The sequence below is a fragment of the Panthera onca genome, chromosome B1 (genome assembly GCF_046562875.1).
Source record: "Panthera onca isolate mPanOnc1 chromosome B1, mPanOnc1 haplotype 2, whole genome shotgun sequence".
Lineage (NCBI taxonomy): Eukaryota > Metazoa > Chordata > Mammalia > Carnivora > Felidae > Panthera > Panthera onca.
Window position 1 is genome coordinate 6,992,080 of NC_138342.1, and position 19,145 is coordinate 7,011,224.

Consider the following 19,145-nt stretch of genomic DNA (forward strand, 5'->3'; position numbering starts at 1 on the left):
ACCCCAAGGTAGGCAAAGCCTGTGTACGGGTCCGGGAAGAGGCATAAGCAGCCTCGCCCCTGTGCTGTCCAGCCCAGTAGATCCCGCAGAACCACAGGCATCTGTGGGGAAAGATGTCAGATGGAGACCCTGCAGGCCCCATCGGGAGAGGCACGGTGCAGACCCCCAAGAGTCTAGAGCAAGACTGTGCCATCCACAGCAGAGGACTGGGCACTGTTTGAAAACAGCTCCCGGCATGCTGCTGGGCCTTAGTAGAAACTGTATCTGAGGATGCCATGCCATCTGAGCATGTGGCCACTCATGACCTTGACATTTGCTAGCATCGGGTAGGCCCTGGGAAGTGGAACATAGGGGGTTGAAGGTCCAGAGAGCCCTGCAAACTGCATGAACAGGTGCCCCAGGCCCCAGGTCATCTGCCTCTATGGCACTGATGCTTCTCCCTCAGCTGTGCTTCTCCCTCAGCTGATGCTTCTCCCTCAGCTGATGCTTCTCCTGCAGCGGACACCTTTGGCCAACGATACCATAAATGAGTGACACAAACCACAGGAATTTGCCTTCTCACAGCTCTGGAGGCTGGAGAGTCCAAGATCAAGGTTCCAGTAGGGTCGGGTTCTCGTGAGAGCTCTCCTCCTGGCTGGCAGATGACCACCTTCTTATAGTGTCCTCACATAGCACAGAAGCACAGAGAGAGAGAGAGAGAAAGGACCACTTCCATGGCGTCTCTGCTTTAAGGACACTGGTCCTATCAGATCAGAGCCCCTCCCCACCCCTTATGACCTTATTTAACCATAATTACTCTCCTGAAGACTTTGTCTCCAGATACTGTTGCAGCGGGGGCAGGACTTCAACAGGGGGACATGAGCATTCAGCCCATAGCACCAGCTGATAGAGCGAGAGAGTAATCTGAGCTCGGCTCGCGGGTGCCATCAGCTTGGCACGGGGGCAAGCCCAAATGGTCTACAGCTGACCTGCAGCCACTCCGAGGGGGCCGGAAAGATAATGACCGGAGGACAGCGTCCATTGCCAGGACTTCGGGTGGTGCGTCTGGTCATCTACGTTGTGGCCCAAGGTCGGGGCACACAGCATGGCTTAAGAGGCTGTCTGGCAGGTGGCCCTTGCATAACTCTCCAGCGTCCTGTTTCCTGGCTGCCCACCCACGCGGCACCAGGCACTTCCTCACCGTTCTCTAGATATTAGGAGTCTTTTCCCAGGCTGTCCCTCCACCTAAATGCCTTCTCCATGTACTCATCCTTCACCACTCCGTCCAAGTGTCCTTTCCTTACACTACCCACCCCCCCTACAGGGTTGGCGGGTGTCCCTCTGTTCGCCTGGTTTTCTGCCTAATGGAAGTCTTGGCTTTGTCATGCATGCTACGGTTCATTACAAACACTGATCCCCACCAGATCGCATGCACCTCGAAGGTCGAGGCCCCTGTAGGCTGACAGCTCCAGACCCACACGTCCAGCTACGCAATGGACATCGTCACCTGGGTGACTCGCAGACTCTTGAGTTTCTCTCCTAAACGTTCCCCCATTCTGGGCCCCCCGTGGCCCCGTCTCAGGATGCAGTTCTCCCAGCTCCCTTGGGGAGCTAGAAACCTTGGTGGCATCCTGGTTCTTCCTCGCTTCCCTTTCGACCTCACCATGCAGCAGCAACACGCACCGGTTCTAGATCCAACCTGTCTCTCACCTCCACCTCTCCTCTCCCCTGGCTGCCACCGTTCTCAGCTACCTCTCCTGTGGGGTCACCGCCGGCTTCCCCCCGCACTGGGAGGACCCCCTTCGCGGCCACCATGCCGTTGCCGTCTTTCTCTCCATCCAGCCCCTGGTTTGCGTCCTTCCTGGTGTCTGTCACACTTTACGATCATTCTGTCTGTCGCCTGATGTTTGCTATCTCCCCCAAGCGGGGACTGTGTGTCTGTCCCTGTCAGCGTACCCCCGACAGTCAGCATGGTGGCCGACTCATAGAAAGTGCCCAACAAAAGCTCATCGACTTAGCGCTAAAGGCGCATTAACGGCCAGCTGGACTATTACGACCGGAGCGCGTTTGTGCGCAGCACTTAGATACGGACAGCACCAGTCCACACCGTGAGAATCAAGCACTTACACCCACGTTTCCAAAACACCAGTTCGTGAAGTCAAACACGGTCGTGATAAGTGCGGCGCCAGAGGGCAGAGGAAGGACAGGCAATCTGCCAGGCGAGGACCCCACATTGAGACAACCTTCTTGCCAGGGTCTGCTCCCATCCGCTGCCTGGAAATCACCGGCAGGGCAATTTCATCCGGAGGTTGGAGCAGCACTGAGAGCAGAGCCAAGGTCCTCAGCCAGGAAATTATATCCTGATTCCTCCCGTGAAAATTGTCCACTCGGAAGCCCGGGAAGGATGCAGGGGAATCCACCCCATCGGCCCGTCCGATTAATGTCTGACAACCTCTCCGGTCCCAATGCTTACCTCCCACAATGTTCATGATTACCCCTTTTCCTTCTCCTGTTTCCCCGTATTGAAATGCACGTGCATAAAAATCAAAGATGAGCTACTTCCTGGGGACAGGCTGCAAGGGCTCCCGAGAGACTCGGGAGGCTGCAAGGGCTCCCAAGAGAGCCGGGACCCCATTTGGAAGGTCAGTCATAACGTGGGTCCATTCTTCCGCTGGGTTTTGGTAGGAGAGCAAGACGGGAACACAGGGAAACAAATCAAATTTTAGAGGCCTCCCTTCTTTTGTCTGGTGCTATTTTCTCCCAGTTCTGACTTTTAACATTTCATTTAAAAAGCCATTTTGATCTTCTAAGAGTCAAGATTAAAAACAAAAACAAAAACAAACTACATCTTTCTTGTAAGAAATGGCTGCATTGACTGAAACCCATGTGGGGGAATTGATAAGGGACAGCAGCAGTGTTCCTTCCGGTTTTTGTAAAGAAGAAAGCAGGAAACCCAAGAAGGCGAATTGGACCCTCTGTCTGCGGTCACGAGGGAAGCCCGGGGCCAAGGCCAGCTGCGCTCAGGCCCCTGCGTCCCTGGCCCTCGACGTGCAGGGAAGGCGGGGTGGCGACGGCCACCTGCCAGGCACCCTGTATGCCTGAGCTCGTGTCACCCAGTCCCCAAGCGCTCTGCAAGGGCACCATCCAGAGCCCGTGTCTGAGCAAGGAAAGCCTGAGGACGGTGTCGAGGTCAGACGCGGGCCGAGATGAAGTGAGACTCTAAGTCAGATCTGTCGGTGCCAAAGCCTGGGGGCTGCCTCTCCCCGATGTCTTTCCCTCCCCTGTTCAGGCATCCAGAGCCTCACATGTGCTCGGCTGGCCGGCGAGGGCCCTGGCTGGACTTTCTGGGCCCACGTCAATCAGCTGAACTCGCCCGGTCTCCTTGCCAGGGCCCAGCGTCTCAGCCCTCCTTTTCTTCCCTCTTAGTTTTGTTTTGTTTTTTTTTTTTAATGCTTATTTATTTATTTTTGAGAGAGAAATAGAGCACAAGCAGGGGAGGGTCAGAGAGAGGGGGAGACACGGAATCCGAGGCAGGCTCCAGGCTCCGAGCTGTCAGCCCAGAGCCCGACGCGGGGCTCGAGCCCACGAACCGTGAGATCATGACCCGAGCCGAAGTCGGACGCCTCAGTGACTGACCCCCCCAGGCGCCCCAGCCTTTTCTTCCCTCTTAAATGCAGCCACCACCCTCGCTGCAACATCCGCTCCTTGGGGATCCTCTAGCCACCCCAATGGGCCCACGCGCGGAACACAGCATCCCACGCTCATTCTCGGACCTTGGGCCCTGACCCCTCGAGGGAACACGTGAGCAGTGCAACAACAATGACACATTAATGACAGTCATTTGTTGACTACCTTGCAGATGTTATACCTCATAACAACCGCAGGAGGGAACACCGTCTCAATCCACCGCAGACACCAAGAAAGCCAAGGCCCAGGGTGGTTCACTGATCCATCCAGAATGAAGTTAGCCAGGAGAAGAGCAGGGGCCACGCCAGGCTAGGGTTTCTGCACGGCCTCCCACACTAAGTCCAGCTTCCTGGAAGTGTGGAGCCTGGACTCAGACAGCCTGGGTTTATAGTCCAGCTGTGTGACCTTGGGAGAGTTACCCAACCTCTCTGGTTTCTGTTCCTTCATCGGTAAAGCGGAGATGATAAACATCCTACCTGCTTGGTGGGGTTGCTGAAGGGTTACCTGACACAGACGTAACATCCTTAGCGTCGTGCTTGGCAACTGGGCTTAATATATGCCACTGGTTATTTTTCTTCTAGGAATTTGTATTCCGCAAAACGTCATGGACGGTTGGGTAAGAATCTTAACTGAAGTCGGAATGCTAGAAAGTCAGGGGCGCCTGGGTGGCTCAGTCGGTTAAGCGTCCGGCTCTTGGGGTCAGCTTAGGTCATGATCTCGTGGTTTGTGAGATCGAGCCCCGCGTTGGTCTCTGCACTGACAGGGTGGAGCCTGCTTGGGAGTCTCTCTCTCTCAATCTCTCTCTGCCCTTCCCTGCTGGCATTATCTCTCTTTCTCAATAAATAAATAAGAGAGAGAGGGAGGCACAGAATCCGAAGCAGGCTCCAGGCTCTGAGCTGACAGCACAGAGCCCGATGCGGGGCTCGAACCCACAAACCTTGCGATCATGAGCTGAGCTGAAGTTGGATGCTTAACCGACTGAGCCACCCAGTACATTTAACCAGAGAAAGTTGGCCCCGGCCACCTCCCCACCTCCAGGGAGGTGGGTGCCCAAGCCCACATCCCCACCGACACTGAGCATCGCCCGCTGAGAAAGCATCGCCCCAAGGGGCTAGACCTTCCTGTGCCTCACACACGAGGGCCTTGACTCAGCAGTGAGTCAACCCCGCGCTCCCAGCACGACCCGTCTAACGGGTGCACCGATTTCACGGGCAAGCCTCTGGGAATTAGCTCCAGTGGCATCTCCTCAAAGCATTGGTCAGGCTTCCTGTTTTCCACATCTGTGACTTGCCCATCAAGATCCTTTGCCATTTCCATAGTCGTTCCTGTCTTTCTTGGTAATTTCCAGAGAAGTCCCTTGTGCATTGTGGGTATACAGCTGGCCCTTAACACAGGTTTGAACTGTGCGAGTGGACTTCTATGGGGCTGGGCATTTTCTCTTCCTTGTGAATTTCTTAGTAACATTTCTCTAGCTTACTTTATTGTAAGAATATAGCATAAAACACATATAACATGTAAAATATGGGCTATTTATGAATCCATCGGTCTTCCCGTCAACAGTAGGCTATCAGTAGTTAAACTGGGGGGAGGGAGTCAAAAATCTTAAGTGGATTTTCGACTGTGTAGAGGGGTTTGCTCCCCAAAGGTGCACGTGGTCACGTCAGTTTCAGATATTACAAATACTCTGTTGCAATCTGTCATCTATGAATTTGTCCCTGGTGACCTCCCATGCAACAGACATCCTCTGTTTTGACGTGATCTCACTCGTCAGTTCACCGAGTAGATATCGGCTTGTTGGGATGCCTCTCAACAGAGGAGCCCCCAGCATGGACCGGAACATTCCAGAAGCGGTCCGAGCAGTGCAGTGAGAGTCTGGGTGACTGAATCTGAGTAAGTGCAGAATGGCGTTGCCGCCGATCTCCGTTTTACGCCAACTCGCTGGCTTCTGTCTGCACCTTCAGACTGCTGAGGTTGTTCAATTCTGATCCAGAAACTGCACAGCACGGTGCCATCACGGCACGCTGATAATCACACACGCTGCCATTTGGGTGACATCTGATAGGTGGAGGGAGATTAAGGAGAGCCACATTCCATGCTGTGTCCTGCAGAGACCCCGTGTCCTACAGAGATCGTACCCTGTACGACGACTGTACCCCGTACTTGCCGTGTGACCCTGGCCACTCCCCTTCTCTGAGCCTCCTCTCTGTTGACTACCGCAATGATAGTGGCACCTGTATCACAAGCTGCCATGAGTCGCAAGTGTGTTACTCCACGGAAAGAGGTGAGAACAGGGCCCGGGGCACAGAGAAGATACGGTACGAATGTTTTTGCCATGATTATTAGTATTATGGAAGAATTACAATGCTCCTGTTTAAGGGATATTGAAATGGAGTCTCAAAGAGTTGAAATAACTTGTCCCCACCACCCTGCCAAAGAAAACAGAGTCAAGGCTGCGTGCTCTTTCCACGGACCCCGCGGCTCACCCCAATTCCCTCCCAGGATGTCTAGGTGCGCTGAAATCTGCCTCTCTGTCTGTCCCTCGCTGGGCTTTGTGTTTGGCATCTAAGGGCAGCGAGGATCAAGGCTACCTCTGCTCCCCGGGACAGACACTCACACGTTTGAAGAGGGTGCACGTGCACTCCTGACCCAAAGGACCTCTTCTCCCGGTTCACTGGCCCCTTCCCTTAAAGTGCCCTGTGGCCGACCACCCACGTGTGTGTCCCACCTGCTTCTGCTGCCCTCGGTCACATGTGCTGGTTGCCTTCCATCTCGGTGTGGCTCTGCTTTGCTGGGACTTTTTGCTTGTTTTTAATGCTGTCCTGGAAACATGCTCTGGGGTGTAAAACCCACAGGAGAGTAGCATCTGTGTGTGTGGGGGGGTGCTATTTATTTTTATTTATTTATTTTGAGAGAGAGAGAGCGAGAGCACAAGTGGGGGTTGGAACAGAGACAGAGGGAGAGAGAATCCCACCCAGGTTCTGTGCTGTTAGGTGCGGAGCCCGACGCGGGGCTCGAACCCACCAACTGTGAGATCATGACCTGACCTGAAATCAAGAGCCTGACGCTTAACCGACCGAGCCACCCGGGTGCCCCACACGGGGGGTTTTCTAAAGGACGCTTGACTTTCTCAATCATGCTACTGTATCACCCCACTGGCCTCACGCGACCACCTTCGGTGTCTTACTTTCCCCCTTTTGCAGATGAGAGAACTGAAGTGTCATTAATTTATCACCAATTCACCCTTTCCACGTCTTCGCGAACGCTTTAATAAACCCTCCTTGAGGGCTGTCTACATGCAGCCTTGTGTTCAGGACATGACGCCCAGCCGCTCCCCCCCGCCACGTACCCCAGTTCCTGAGAATTCAGGATGGGACGCCATGTGCACACTTCAGTCGGCACCGTAGAGAGAGAAGCCCAGAACCTGGCCCCCGCTCTGCCCACTGGGCCCCCACCACCCTGATATTTAAAACAACAACATGAGCTGCAGCCACAAAACACAAGACGGCTACTCACCACCTCCGGTCTTGGGCTCAGACCCTGGGGAGAGCTTCTGAGCTCACGGCCACTTAGGAACTAATTGGAGCCACATGATGGCCTTGAGATTCCTGCTGGCTGGACAGCCAGTCCTACCTCCCTGGTAGGGCTGGTCTCTCAAGAGTTTCCGTGAAGTCCCGTGGCTTTTTCAGTACTAGCTGCCCCCAGGCTGTTTGTCCAATCTGCTGACTAGATTCCTGCTGCCTCTTCAGAGCTCCTTCCCGATCTGACCACAATCCTCCTCCTTTCAAGGGGTGAGATGTTAATTTCCTTAATGACTCACTATTGCCCCACTCCAGTCAGGGTTTCGCAAACAATGGCACTGTTACATTTTAACGATAAGTCCACGCATTTCAGGATGTTTAGTAGCATCCCCAGCCCCTCTGCCCACTTGATGTCCCTATCGCTCTTACACCCCCAGCCCCAGGCCCAGCCCCTCATCCTCCACCCCCTTGAGACAACAAAAAAGTCTCCAGACATTTGCCAGATGTCTCCCAAGGTTATTTCTGTCTTTATGCCACCGTTTCAACTGGATCCGGTGATCCGTATCACTCTCCCCATGCCTCTGCCATCACCCATTCTCTAGTTGTAGAAAACGAAAGTGGGGTGCTTTCTTTATGAGTGTGTTCAACAAGAGGTCAACCAGAGAGAGAGAGAGAGAGAGAGAGAGATTATTTTAAGGAATTGGCTCATATGATTGATGGAGGCACATGTCCAAAATCTGCAGGGCAGCCCAGCACGCTGTAGACCCAGAGAAGAGTTGAAGTCCAAGTCCAAAGACTGTCTGCTGCAGAGTTCCTTCGTGCTCAAAGGAGGTCAGTCTTTTCCCTCTGAAAGCCTTCAATTGATTAGATGGCCCCCAGCATTATGGAGGGCAATCAGCTTTATGCAAGGTCTACTCTGATTGAGATGTTAATCTCCTCAGAAAACCCCTTCCTAGAAGCATCCAGGACAATGTTTGACTACATATCTTGGCACGGTGGCTCAGCGAAGTTGGCACGTAAAATTAATCAGCATAGTCAGCAAGGATGAATGAATGTATGGCAAAGAAAGGGAGGATGTACTTGAACTCATCTGGAATGTGGACTTCCATGATTATTGTCTGAAATGTCCGTGCCACACTGGGGCCATCAGCGATTCTCAACCCTGGCCGTTACAATCACCTAGGCAGCCTTGAAAGGATGCAAATGTCAGGGGCGCCTGGGGGGCTCAGTCAGTTAAGCATCCGACTTCCACTCCTGTCTTGATCTTGCAGTTCGTGAGTTCGAGCCCCATAACGGGCTCTGTGCTGACAGCTCAGAGCCTGGAGCCTGCTTCGGATTCTGTGTCTCCCTCTCTCTCTGCCCCTCCCTCATTCATGCTCTGTCTCGCTCTGTCTCAGAAATAAATAAACATTAAAAAAAATTGTTTTTAAATAAAACAAAATAATAATAATAAAAAAAGATATTATCTTATCCTCACAATTACCCAATGAGGTAGAGTGTATGATGGCCCCAGGCTATAAATGAGGAAACCGAGGCACAGAGAGGTAAGTGACTTGCCCAAGAAAGTTGCTGACAGTCTTGGGTTCATCTGACTCTGAAGGTTAACATTTTTTTTTTTAAGTTTATTTATTTATTTTGAGAGAGACACAGAGAGTGTAAGTGGGGGAGGGGCAGAGAGACAGAGGGACAGAGGATCCAAAGCGGGCTCTGTGCTGACAGCAGAGAGCCTGATACAGGGCTCGAACTCATGAACCATGAGGTCATACCCTGAGCCGAAACCAAGAGTCAGATGCTTACCCCACCAAGCCACCCAGGCACCCCTGAAGGTTAAGGGTTTTTAGGAACTTTGCTTCCCAGAGACTTAGATCAGGATTACAGCCACTGGAAAAGAGGAGGCAAAAATGCCAGGATTCCTGGATGTCACCATCGTGTACCTAGAGAACCTAAGAAAATAGAAATTGAAATGAATATGGGAGCATAGTCATTAGCCACTTCACAAAGGCTTTTGTTTGAAAACAAAGTCACTTGACAAAAATGTTGGTGCATGTCCAAAATTCAGTCATGTTCCTGGTGAATAGCAGGGACAGAAATCATATTTAAAACAGGAAGCAGAAATCATATTTAAAAACGAAGATCCCACTCATAACAGCAACAAAAACATGAAATACCTGAGAATACATTTAGCACGAGGGGTGAGGTAGGTTAATGAACACAGCTACCAAATTTTATTAAGGGATATTAGAGAAGATTCGACCTTTGGAGAGATGGTCTGTGCCCACGGTAGGTACTGTAAAAATGCCACTTCTCTTCAAATTAGTCAGAGGTTAAAACAGTTTTCTTGTTTTCAAATAAAAATTGGGCATTGACGTAATTTTGAAGCAATTCAAAAATTCTCAGGTCTAACACAGAGTGCCTTCTGAGTTCCCAGCAACTTCTAGTATCTCAAAAGGAAAAGTCAGCCCTCCTGAGCTCTTGAATCACTTCCAGACTTCCTTTTAGATTCAGTTACCTAAGGCCATGAGATTCTTTTTGCTTGGCTATCCCTGGGCACACTCAGATCCAAACTGATTTATCCAAAAAATGGCTTTACAGTTTTTAAAACCTTAAATTGCGAAACATATTATAGGGTTACAAATATTATCCACACACCCGCACTTTAACAAATAGTTAAATGTCTACCTGTGTACCATTTGGGGCCGACAGACTCTTAAGGGGGCCCCATGATCCGGCTTTCATGTGCTTGTGTGATCCCTCCCCCTGAGCATGGGTAGAACCTGCGGCCTGGTTCTGGACGTAGAGAATATACCAAGAGTGAGGGGGTGTATGGGATTGCATGTGTGTGATTATGTTACATACGATGGTAACCTCCATAGAATGATGTGTTGTGAGCTGCCCTTCGGAGCTGGCCACAAGGCCGGGAACTGGGGACAGCCTCCAGCGCATACCCAGAGAGACGCCGAGGCCCTCAGCCCAGCAGCTTTCAGGAATCTGAGGGCTGTCAACAATCACATGAGCAAGGGAGGAGACCCTTCTCCAGTAGAGCCTCAGATGAGACCACAGCCCCAATCGACACCATGATTGTAGCCCCACAGAGGACACAGCTAAGCTTTGCCGAGACTCCGGGCCTACAGAATCATGAGATAACAGGCATATATGTTTTTAAGCTGCTAAATTCGGGAAAATATTGTTATTACCAATAGATAGCTAATGTGCTACCACACAAGTGAAGCAATAGAATATTTCCAATGCTTTAGAGGCCCCATGTGCCTCTCCTAACACATTACTTCCCTCCTCCCAAGAAGAAAGCACTATCCTAATTTTTCTGTTGATCATTCCTTTGCCTTCCTTTGTAGATTTACCATCTATGTAAGTATCAGTAAATAGGATATGTTTGGGGGCACCTGGGTGGCTCAGTTGGTTGAGTGTCCGACTTTGGCTCAGGTCATGATCTCGCAGTTCGTGGCTCGAGCCCCGCGTCGGGCTCTGTGCTGACAGCTCGGAGCCTGGAGCCTGCTTCGAGTTCTGTGTCTCCCTCTCTCTCTCTGCCCCTCCCCAACTCCTGCTCTGTCTCTCTCTCTCTCCCTCTCTCTCTCTCTCAAAATTAAATAAACATTAAAAAAAAAAGTGAAATACAACACAGAAGAACCTAAAGGTAAATATTCCTCTGATTTGAGAATAAATTTCCCAAGATTGTTTTAGCTTAGAAGCAATAAAAAATCGTGACATTTATTGATAAATTTGACTGCATAAAGATTGAACTCTTTTTACCAGAAAGCAACCTAAATGAAGTTGGAAGACAAAAAATAACCCATGAGTATGAAACAGTATCAACTTCTTGAGATATGTCAGGAGCTCAAACTGACGCTCCAAAGGCTAGAGATTCATATAAGGAAAAGCAAAAGTAATGAGTCTATCAGAAATGGTCAACGTCACGAGTGCAAATGGAATTGTAGTGCCATGTTGGCAAAATGGGAGTGATGGTTCCCAAAGTTGGTGAGGAGTGGAGTGAGACAGGCGTCCCCTCACTGTTGGGAGCGATGCCAATGAAAAGAATGTTTCTGGGGAGCAGTGTGGACAAATCGTTCCTATATCTTGAAAATGTGCGTAGTCTTTGGTTATAGTTATCCCATTTGTGACCATTTGTCCCGAGCGAGAATCACAAATGCGATGACTGATGTTAAAACACGTTCATCAGGACATCTGCACTGGCAAAGATGGAAACAGAGTGAATACCAGGGGAATCACGAAACAAGTTATGGTATATCCATCCGCTTGTCCGATACGATGCAGATATTAAGGAGTGTTTACTTACAGCCTTTAATGACAAAGATGAATTCTTATGGCTGTGCGTTAAACAAAAACAGCACTGGAATCCTCGTGATAGACAATTCCCGCCAAAGAGACGGCAGGTTTTTGGTGGGGTTGGACACATCGGGGTCAGATCTCAGTGACACTACCAATTTGCTGTGTACCTTTGCAAAGTTGCTTCATCCTTTGGAGCCTCAGATCTGCTCATGGCATTGTTTTAAGGATCCAATGAGATCACATAAACAAGATAGCCCTGCGTATTCTAGGTCCTTGAGAAATGTTACCTGCTGCCTCTTGTTAATAACACAGAACATGGGGTTTATGTGGCAGGCAGAGGGAAGACGAAAGGATACCAAATCACGTATAGACTGATTGTAAGTTTAAAATACATCTTTCTCCACTAAGAGAAGGGTGGAAACAGTTGGTGTCAGTGTTCCATTTTTAAGGAAAAGTGGAAAAGAGTCGCCCGTCTGCATTTCCAGGAGAGTGGGGCTTCTGTCTTGGGTGGAGCCTGTGACAATCTTGGGTTCACAGGACCCCAGCACCCGATTTTCAGGTGAGAAATCTCATACCAGTCTTATTTCCTAACACTTGACCTCTGAAAAAAATCTTGTAATGCTCTAACCCAGATGGGAAATGGGGTCTGGTGTGTGACCAGCCTGCCATGGTGGTCGTCAACTTTCGCTGTACATCAACACCAGCAAACAGACAAAATGCAGATTCCCAGGCTCTGCACCGAGAGATTCAGATTTGGTAGGTCTGGAATGAAGCTGAGAAGTGCGTGCGTGCATGTGTGTGTGAAACATATTAAAGTTTGTCACTCGTAAGCATGAGCTCAATGCACATGTATACACCTGTGCATGTAGGGTATATGTGCATATGTGCTATATATGTACCGTGGTATACATATGGTATACTACGTACAGATAATACACTAGCGTATATACCTGCATGTATATGTTTTTTCACATATGTATATACGTGTCTAACCACCATTCATATCCAGATATAGAACAGTTCCAAAATCCCATACGCCCCCTCCCTTCAATAATCCCTACCCTCACGCCGGGTAACCATTATACTGTCAACACAGATGAGCTTAGTCCATTCTTCTTTTTAAAAAAAAATTTTTTTTTAACGTTTATTTTTGAGAGAGAGAGAGACAGAGCATGAACAGGGGAGGGGCACAGAGAGAGGGAGACACAGAATCCGAAGCAGCTCCAGGCTCTGAGCTGTCAGCACAGAGCCCAACATGGGGCTCAGACTCACAAACCGTGAGATCATGACCTCAGCCGAAGTCAGAGGCTTAACCAGCTGAGCCACCCAGGCGCCCCGAGCTTAGTTTGTTCTTAAATTTCATATAAAGGAAACCATCTCATATTCACTCCTTTGCGCCTCGTTTCTCCTGCTCCACGGTATGTTTACAAGACGGATTCCAGGTTGTTCCCTGGAAAGGTAGTCGGTTCCCTTTCATCGCCCAGGGTGGACAAACCACAATGAGTCCCTCCATTCTTCCGTGGGTGGGCACCCAAGGCCTGAGGCTCTTTGGAAGAGTGCTGCTCCAGTGTTGTTACCCGTGTCTTTTGCGGGACGTAGACTCCCATCCTCTTGTTCATACTTGGGCGGGGGATCGATGGGCTGCCAAGGCAAGATGCGTCTAATGCCAACAGACATTACCACACAGTAGAAATCCACGTTTGTATAAGGAGTTTTGACGCAGGTGGTCTTGGACCACACTTTGAGAAACCCTACTTAGCCACAAGCCCCATTACGCGAGCAAACACATTCCTTTGAGTTGACCCTTTCTTGGGGTGCAAGTGGGGACAAGCTTGCTAACACTGAGATGCCAGCTAAGTGATTTGGGGAAGGGGGGAGAAATGCAAAATTAAATTTCTACCATCCCTTAGCACCTCTTTGGAACTAATGTTTGCAATTTACTGCTTGTGCCCCAGAACGAGAAGCTGAGAGCAGCGAAGCTTTGACGGGGGGGGGGGGGGGGGTAGGAAGGTGAGAAGCCAGGCCACTGTGCCCCATCAACCAAGCCCTAGCTCACCCCGACCACGAGCCAGAGTAATGTCCACTTAATTGCTGGTTAAAAGGGATACGCTTGGGACCTTGGGTTGTCCCTACGAGGAACAACTCTCCCTTCTACTCACCTTAAGCTAATTGCAAAGCCATTTCCCCATGCTCGTGACAAAGGAGGTGGCTTGCAGGAGGTGAGACAGATGGCCCTCCTCCTGCTGTGCCCAGCAGGTCTGACAATAAAGGCCGGTTATAGAAAAACTGGCTCTTTTAGCCAACTCTGGCCGTTTCAGCACAGACTCAGCCAGCTTGTCTGAGGTCAGAAGGCCAGGAGGCAGGGCTTCGTGTTGGCACACTGGCAGGGGTGTGGGAAGGAGGGCCTGCCTGTCCTGCTGGCCAATGCCCTGCTTCCCCGGTCTCTCAGCCAGGAGCCGGTCACCCTCCCGGATTCCGGTGACCTCAGCAGGCTGGCTCAGCCGTGGCCCAGGCATGATCTCAAGCTGCTCTCTGCTGTTTTCAGCGGAGCACTGCAATCAGGGGCCGCAGAGACCGGAGACACGAGCAGGTCTTCTCCAGAAATGGGAGAATGGCTTCCACTTGGAGGCAGGTGGGGGGACGGAGACGTGGGTTTAGCAAAAGAGCCGGGGCTCTGTCCACGCAAGGTGGGTGGTAACCCCCACCCACCCCACCCGCCGGGCCGGGCCTCACGTCCCTCCCTCGGGCCCCACAGCTCCCTGTGTGTCGTCTACCAGAGGACTCCTCCCTCACACTCTCTCCCACTTCTCTAGAAACCCAGTGAAACAGGACAAACCGTGTCTGGCTTCCCTCAAAGCTGAGTATGTCCCCAAAGCTGGATGTGTTGCCTGGTACGTAATGATCGATGAATATTTAGTTGAATACACGAATGGATAAATAATTGAGCGGACTTTGAACCAAAAGGAAGAAGTCCAATATCTCGTTCGCGCTCTCTTTAAGAGAATTAAGCCACTAGGATCACGGAGTTATAAAGCTCTTCTGCCCACAACAACAACAACAACAACAACAGATCCCTGGCTCTTTCAAAATGAAATCCCTAGCTCTTGTCGGAACTGGCAGGGACCGGAGATACTTGGGATCATCACAACCGAAGTAGGAAACTACTGGGATCTAGGGTGTAGAGGCCACAAACATCACCAAACCTCCCCAGATGGACAGGCTGGTCCAGCCCAACACAGCGGTGTCCCGGGCAAACTGTGAATAATGCCGAGGCCGAGAGGGCGTGATGTGAGCGTGAGGTCTGCTGGACGGCTGGTGTTGACCTTGTGGGTACCAAGTGGAGGCAGCGAATCTAAATCTGCCGGGGAGAAACTTGCTCCAGTCAAAAGCAAGACTGGAAAACCGAAACCGATAACGACCGCTCAGAGATTTTACAAGCGTTATCAGCAGAAGCCAAAGATTTGGTACATCTGTGTGTCAGCAAGTGAATGCATGCTGTTTCTATAGGACATCCCGGCTAACCCCAGAAGCGTGTTTGCGTCTTGTAGCTAAGGTAACACACTGATAAAGGCGCTTCCCAGACCGAAGATTGTGGGTTTTGGCTTTTTAATTTGGCCAGACCCGGAATACTAGCTTCATCTAGACAAACAGTATTTTGCAACCTTCATCTATTATCAGTGTTCTTCCCATATGCAATGAGTTGGATGCTATATTGGAAAGGAAAGAAGGCAGGAAGAAGGGAGGGAGGGAAGGAAGGAAGGAAGGAAGGAAGGAAGGAAGGAAAGGAGGAAGGAGGGAAAGGGAGGAAGGAAAGGGAGAGAGGGAAGGGAGGGAGGAAGAGAGGGAGGGAAGGAAGGAAGGAAAGAAGGAAGGAAGGGAAGGAGAAAGGAGGGAAAGGGAGGAAGGAAAGGGAGAGAGGGGAGGAAGGAAGGAAGAAGGGAGGGAGAGAGGAAAGGAGGGAGGGAAGGAAGGAAGGAAGGAAGGAAGGAAGGAAAGGGAGGGAGGGAGGAAGAAGGAGTGAATTAAAGAAGGTGTTAATAGTCAAAGATAGAAGTTATTCGGGGCACAGGCTCGACCTGCATTCATGCAGCACAGAGGACACCCAGGTGAGCACAAAGGCAGAAGACAAGGCCACTTGTGGCTCTCCTGGAGCAGTCAGAAGTGTGACCTCCCCACTCCCTAGTCTGCTAAAAAAATAACACGTCTCAGACTTACCATCCTCGGGATGCCGGGAAGTCTAACTTATGCCCAGATCATTAGAGAGCAAGTTGATGGTCATAATTCAGTTGCCAGTAAGATGGCGTCTGCGTCCACCTGTGAAATGATGCTGCTCCCCAGGTGGCCACGCCGATGGTTCCAGCCGGCATTTCTTACAATCTTTTGTGGGGGTGGGAAACAAGGGGATATACAACATGACCTTCGGTGAAGGCTTTACTAGTTTAAGCTAATTTGTTTATTATACAAGAACACAAGTCCTGGATTAAGTTCTTAATAATAGTTCCTTGCATTCTTCCCTCAATAGCCCTATTAATACAATTCCCCCCCAAATCTGGCTTCCCTGCGTCCCCCATGCCCACCCTATGCCCGGAGGCTCAGCATGGACACTTAGCCTGTCCCAGACCCCTCAGGAGGTGGGCGGCAGATCGAGGGCTAACGGCTCTTCTAATCAGTGTCTGATGTTGGACGTGGGTCCTGGAAATGCACTCCTGCGTCTATGGTCTGCTTGCTTCGAGCCTAATTGGTCCAACGGCGCCTCCTTTGCTCTGCTGCGCCCCCAGGCAAGTCACGAGGTCTCTCCCCTTCCCGCTCACGGTGGCCCCTGCCATCTGACCTGCTCCACAGCAGCAGGGGGACCTGCCCTCTGGGGCGTCCAGCGGGGCCCGAGGCCTGTCTGGCAGCCAGCTCGGTCACTCTGTGTCCTGTGTCCTGCAAACCAACTGCCCCCCAGATCTAGTCCGCACGCCTGAAAACGGGACAGAGCGTGAACTCCCCCACCAGGCTGGGGAGATCGTCCGCTTTGTGATGTGAACGATTGAGTGGCTCCCCCCCAGGCATCATGGTTGCCATTTACCTGTGAGACACGAGTCTGATGGGCAAGACAGTGTTCATCTTCCTCATTTTTTTTTTTTTTTAATTATGGCATAGAAGGTACCAGAATAGATAAACGCAATCACGAAGTGCAGCGGTATCCAAATCAAAAGGCTCGATTTAGGGTCACTGGAGCTAGTCTGGCTCAGGCACAAAAATGTTTTTTTATACGCTTCCCTTCTTCACACGGGATTTCTAACATCCCGGGACCTACTGGGTCGGTTGTTTCCAAGATTCTTTTTTCCTTTCAAAATTAGTCAGTTGTTGGGGCACCTGGGTGGCTCAGTCGGTTAAGCATTCTATTCTTGGTCATGATCTCACAGTTCATGGGTTCGAGCCCCATATCAGGGCTCTGAGCTGTCAGCTCAGAGCCTGCTGGGAATTCTCCCTCTCCCTCTCTCTCTGCCCCTCCCTTGCTCTCTCTCTCTCTCTCTCAAAAAACTTAACAAAAAAGAAATCTACTAAAAACCCAAAATTAGTCCGTTAAGAATTAATTGCATTCACTATATTAATTTATAATTAATAGTCATTAATAATTAACCAAAGTATTGATTTTAATTATTACTATGATGATAAACCAAGAAATAACTAAATGATGGGGCACCTGGGTGGCTCAGTCAACTAAGCGTGCCACTGGCTCAGGCCATGATCTTGCAGTTTGTGAGTTCGAGCTCCTTGTCAGGCTCTGTGCTGACGGCTCAGAGCCTGGCGCCTGCTCTGGATTCTGTGTCTCCCTCCCTCTCTGCCCCTCCCCTGCTCATGCTCTGCCTCTCTGTCTTGCAAAAATACATAAACATTAACAAAAAAAGAGAAAGAAATGACAGTAAACTCATAAATGACGAGTCACTTAGAAAGGGCACTTCTGTGGTAACAAGTTCTTTACCTTGAGCAGGAAGGCACCTGGGTGGCCCCAAAGTTACACCTCAAGTGGAACGCACATACAGGTAGGTATCCCTTGCTTTTCCAAACTTTGCGTGACGCTCCTACGGAAGCTCCTACGACGCTTTTACGAAAGACCTACATTAGTACCCGTTTTCACTAGCTGGAAGAAGTCCAAAGAGGATTTGCACTTTTGTGAAAAATGGCGAAAAGCAAAAGGAGCGGTCGGAGTTGGTTTTGCAGCGAGGGGAGCCGGTGCAGAAGCAGCGCCCCCCCGCGCCTTCCCCGGGAACCACACTCAGCCCTTGATTGTCAAGCCGCCAGCTTGGCACCTTGTCTGTGAGCCTCTGGGCGGCATCTCGACTTGTGTGCGTCTGTGAGCAAGGTGTGCCCGAAAGTATCGGAAAAGCCTTAGAGAAGTTTCATTTGGGGGTCTGGGGATGCTAAAAAAGTTTTCTGTAGAAATTAATGGTAACTACTTCTTTGCTTTTGGCCATTTTGGCTCAGAAAGTTTCACAGGCAAACTGTACTTTGATTAGCCGGGCCACCCTGTATGTTGTCAGTACTCAATTCCCTCATCCTCTAAGGAGATTCTCTATGCCCCGTGGCTCTCAGAATCCTGGCTTACAGTAAGCCTATGAAAACAACCTCCCCTTCCCTCAGTTTCTGTTCCCTAGTAGTTGCTAATTACTGATTTTAGACAGGATTATGATAGCCAGGAGTAAATCCGAAAACAGCAGACTCCCAGAAATCTAGGACTTAATGCAAGAACATGGGAAAAAAAAATCGAGGTTTTTGTATTAAATGTGAGGTTTATAATTGTTTATCTCCATAAAAGGGATAAATGAATAAATCCAAGCAAGAACACCGGATGATATTAAACCCTGTCTTGGGTATTTTTCAGGAAAGTCACGGCCGGATTTCCTGTTTAGCTTTCTGAAAGCCTCTTCCCAGCCTCGAGAGACCGCCTGCTCCAGGAAGCCTGCCCTGATTTCCTTCCTCAGAGTTCCCCCTGGACTTCACGTGGGCTCCTCCTGGGGCACAGGTCACTATTTGTTGTATGTTATCACTAGGTGGGTACTCATTTGGTGCCCCGCATTCACAGTGCTAACTACCGTATGTGTTACTTACAAGTCAATTTCCTAATTCCTTCTAGATCTACAATGTCTCACATTTATGGCATTAACTGTGGGCCAGACACTGATGTAGGCTTTACCTGGGGTATCTCACATAATCCCTGCACAACCGTGAGGTGTGTACCATTATTACCCCCAGTTTACAGATGTAGAAACTGATGCAGACTATAGACACCAACAGCCCCGATACACAGGTCTTTCTTTGTTTCTGTGTTAAGTCAGCTTGGGCTAGGGTCTGCTGTGGTAACCACGAAATCAGTGGATTGATGGAATAAGGGTTTATTTGCTGCTTGCACCGCAGTCAGGGTGGGAGCAGAGACGAACACACAGCCCTTACCCACCTCTGCCTGAAAGTGCCCCCCACTAGCCCATACAGGGTGCAGTATGAAGGCGTCCCTCCTCGAAAGAGGTAGGGATCTTGGGTCAACTCAAGCTCTGCTTTAGAAAGCCTCTAGTGAGGGGTGTCTGGGTGGCTCAGTCAGTCAAGCGTCTGACTTCAGCCCTGGTCATGATCTCACAGTCTGTGGGTTCGAGCCCTACATCGGGCTCTGTG

General features: G+C 50.3%; 1 protein-coding gene across 2 annotated transcripts in view; it reads right to left on the bottom strand.

Annotated features, from left to right (window-relative positions):
- The window catches only part of SLC2A9 (solute carrier family 2 member 9), a 254,275-nt gene extending 246,827 nt beyond the window's left edge, over window positions 1-7,448 (bottom strand). For both annotated transcript variants that reach the window (XM_060655438.3, XM_060655440.3), the window contains exon 1: window positions 7,180-7,448. The gene's annotated coding sequence lies outside the window, so the exon portion shown is untranslated. The remainder of the gene's footprint in view (window positions 1-7,179) is intronic.
- Between the last annotated feature and the right edge of the window lie 11,697 nt (window positions 7,449-19,145).